Genomic DNA, 3,989 nt, shown 5'->3' with positions numbered 1-3,989 from the left:
TGACGAAGCCGACCTTCAAAAAACGAAGCGAACATCGAGGAAAAAAATATATGGATAAAATTTAAAAAAAAAAAGAAAAAAATGAGAAACAACCCGAACACCAAACCAGCGTATAAAGGCAGAGGTGGACCTCCCCAGGCTGCGGGGATCAGGGACGGCCTCTCAGAGCCACCTGGAAACGAGTGCTCTAACGTCAGCCGGATGCACCGAACATCCAATTTTTTTAATTGTTGGTTCCCAAGGACCTACAATGGCTGTTTTACAACTGGAGGAGTCCATCCCCGTGGGTGGAGACCTCAGGGCATCATGTGGAGGGTGCTGCTCCCGGAGCTCCATGCTTGGGTCCGGGGCTCTGCGCTCGTCTGGGGCTCCGTTGCCCTAAGGAGAAGAGGAGCAGCTCGGCTGCGTCTCCGAGAAACCCAATAGGAATCAAACACATAAATAGGAAAAAGAAAGAACACAAACCCACAAAAACAACACAAAACTGTGAATAGCTACCGTTGCTCTCTGTACATCACTGTTGCTGAAGTCTGGTGCTTTCAGTCTCTGGGGGACTTTGGCCGTACGAGCGGCTCTGGGAGGAGCAAACCCACTCTGGGACTCGTCTCCCCACACTCTCAGTCCGATGGGTGAGTCGGCGCGGCGGTGCGCTCCGCGTTTTTCTCTCCCCAGGTGCCATCATCTCACCTTCCTACAGGTTGCTGTTCTTCCCACAGTAAAAAAAAAACAACCACCCACCAACCAACCAACCAACCAACCCACCAACCAACCAACCAACCAACCAACCAACCCACCAACCAACAAACTTAACCAACCCACCCACCAACCATCCGACAACACTGCGTGGTGCTTTCCCAACAACCTCAGCTGAGGCTGCCACCCTCGAGCCGTGCTGGGCGCTGGGTGCGGGACGGGGCTGCGCCGTCGCTTTGCACTTCCAGGTGCCTTTTGGGGAACACGCAAGCGAGAGCCGGCGCCGTCACCGTGCTGAAGTCACCGTGTGTGTTTACTGCAACCCCACGCACCGGCACAGCTCAGCAGGATCTCGGTAAAACAGCCTGAACCTTTGTGTAGTCAGTCTGATTTTAAAACCTGTACATAGGGAAAGAATTTTTTTAAAAGCACTTTCACCTAGATTTAAAAATGAAAGCGAAACTTAAAAAAAAAAAAGACAAAAAAAAGCAAAAAACAAAAAAACAAAAAGAACAAACTCCCTCTCCCCCCTCCCAACAACTTGAAAGCAGTATGTTTTAGACACAATTATGGTGGGAGAACTGTAAATACTGGCAGAATATTTAACATGCTTTGTCCGTCCTTCATAATTTGTTTTTTTTAACTGTAATCTGTAAAGTCGCGTATATTTGACAAGGAAATTCAATGAGCTATTATCGCTTTTCTTATAAGTACCCAATAGCATATCAGGATTGTAGAGTTCATGGCAAGTCAGACCTTAGGTTGGCCTGCGGGTGTCCTGGGGCTGCGTGCCTCAGGGCTTGGCTATGGGTATTGGCCATGGGGTTCAGCTGTTGGTCTTGGCCATCGGTCATGGCCGTGGTTTTGATCATGGAGTTCAGCTATGGGACTCGATCATGGGTCTTGGCCATAGCATTTGGCCATAGATCTTGGCTGTAAGTCTTGACTGTGGAGCTTGGGCATAGATCTTGACCATGGAGCTTGGCCATGGGGCTTGGTCATGGTTTTAGCCGTGAGTCTTGACCATGAGCTTGGCCATGGGTCTTGGCCATGGGTCTTGGCCATGGGGCTTGGCTGTAGGCCTCGGCTGTAGCCTTTGGCCGTGGGTCTTGGCCATGGGGCTTGGCTATAGGCCTTGGCTGTAGCATTTGGCCATGGGTCTTGGCCATGGGGCTCAGCCGTGGTGCAGCGGCAGTGCTGTTTGGAGGTCTAAGAATGAAAGAGGTCGGATTCGGGTGCCGGCCTTGGTTTGCTTTGCCCAGGTCTTGTCTGACTTCCGTGCTGTAGGTTGTCGCAGGGGTGCCTTGAAAGCTTTGCGTAGATGACGTTAGCAAGAAATTTGGGAGAAAGGGGCGCGTTTGGAGAATGTTTCGGTCCGTGCAACCTGTCTAAGTCCTGCTTCCTTGGAGGTGTCTGGTTTGGGGGCTTGCTCCAGTGCGGCGTCCCCCACTGCCTTGAAGGGAGGCTCAAACTGGTCCGGGGGGGCAGTGGTGGGTGGGTCAGGGCGAGAACTGCTGCAGTCTCACGTTTTTACACTACATTACGTATAACCTACCTCAAATCTCAGTCATTGAAAATTAGCATGCTTCAGACTTCTTATATGAAAACTAGAAAACTATGCACAGCTCTTTAACCCCTTGCTGCTGAGAGTCTGTTTTAAGCAAAATCTTTTTCTTTATCTTTACCAGCGCCCGCGCTTGTCCCACCTGCGCAGAAGCCATGGGGTGGAAGCACTGCGGGGACGTCCTGGTGCGGGGTGGGCAGTGGGGTGTGCTGGGGGCGGCGTTTTTAATTGCATCGGGGCCGGGGGGGCGGGGGGTGGGGAAGACACTTTGCAGCAGGTCGCAGCCACACTGGTGCTAGAACAACACCCACGATGGGAACCGGGGGGAGATCTCCATGCTCACTGCAGTGTTCCTGGCCATGGTGGGTACCTCGGTGCTGGCCGGGGGCCGCTCCCCCTCTTGGCACTCTTGGGACGAGGCTCAGGAAGGAGAAGGAAACCAGAATCCCTGAGGTGCCTCAATTGCTGACTTTTCCTTTTAGTACTGGAATATGCTTTGTGGGCTCTTTAAGGCATATTTTTATTAAATGAAATCTTCTAATCAAAATGGTGCTATGGTGTTTTAACAAACTATATCATGCTTCTGCCTGATTCCATCTTGCCGAGGTGCTACTAATGTATATACGAAACTAGAGAACCAAGAAAAAAAAATTTAAAAAAAAAGCAATGATGTCGTTGAGAAGGAAGTTTACTTTTCCGGAGCGACAGCTCAAAGCGTGCCGGGAGCATCTTGTTCTTATGCAAACAGAAACCGGTGCCACGCTGAAGCGTTGTGGGCACCTTTGCTTTGCGGCAGCTTCGTTCCCCTCCAGGAACCAAGGGTGGGCAGATGCGGTGCTCGCATGTGCTCCTCAGCCCCAGCGTGTGGCCATGGTGCTTGGGCACGGTGCTCGGCCCCGCGCTGCGGACACGGTGCTTGCTTGTGGTGCTCGGTCGCGGTGCTCGGCCACTGTGCGTGGCCTCGGTGCTTGGCTGTGGTGCTCAGCCAGGTGCGTGAACACGGTGCTTGGTTGTGTGTTGGTGCCCAGCAGCGGTGCATGGACTCGGTGCTCAGCTGGGGGTGTGAGCGCGGTATTCGGTCACGGTGCTCGGCGCTCAGCGGTGCTATGGATGCGGTGCTCGGCCACACTGTGTGTGAACGTGGTGCTTGGAGGTGGTGCTCAGCCAGGGAGGGGAACGTGGTGCTCACCTGTGGTGCTCAGAGCTGGTGTGCGTGCGCGGCACGCAGACACGGTGCTCGCTCAGATGGTGCTCAGGCACCGAGCGCGGTGCTCAGACGTTGTCCGCAGTCACGGTGCTTTGAACAGGGTTCGTGGACACAGTGCTTGGGCGCGGTGCGTGGACGTGGTGCTCAGGAACAGTTGCTCAGGCGTGGTGCTCGCCCACCGTTCACCAACACTGTGCTTGAACGTGGTGCTCAGGCGTGGGGTGTGGATGTGGTGCAGGGGCACGGCGCTCTCCCACCGGTGCTTGGTCCTGGGGTGCTTGGCACTACACAAGGACCTGATGCTCACCCCCCGAGCACGGCCGTGGTGCTTGGATCCGGTGCACCCAAACGCGGTGCTGGCACCTCCTGGCCCCGGAGCTCCTTTCCCTCACTGGAACACTGGGCTTTGGCTGCGGGGACCTGTGGCAGGGGATAGCTGGGCTTCACGCTTCTCCCATCTCTTCATTCCCTTTCCACCTCCCCGCTCTCCTTTCCATTTTTTTTTTGGGTTATATTGGTGCTACT

The sequence above is a fragment of the Meleagris gallopavo genome, chromosome 24 (genome assembly GCF_000146605.3).
Source record: "Meleagris gallopavo isolate NT-WF06-2002-E0010 breed Aviagen turkey brand Nicholas breeding stock chromosome 24, Turkey_5.1, whole genome shotgun sequence".
Taxonomy (NCBI): domain Eukaryota; kingdom Metazoa; phylum Chordata; class Aves; order Galliformes; family Phasianidae; genus Meleagris; species Meleagris gallopavo.
Note: the sequence above shows the minus strand (reverse complement) of the source record.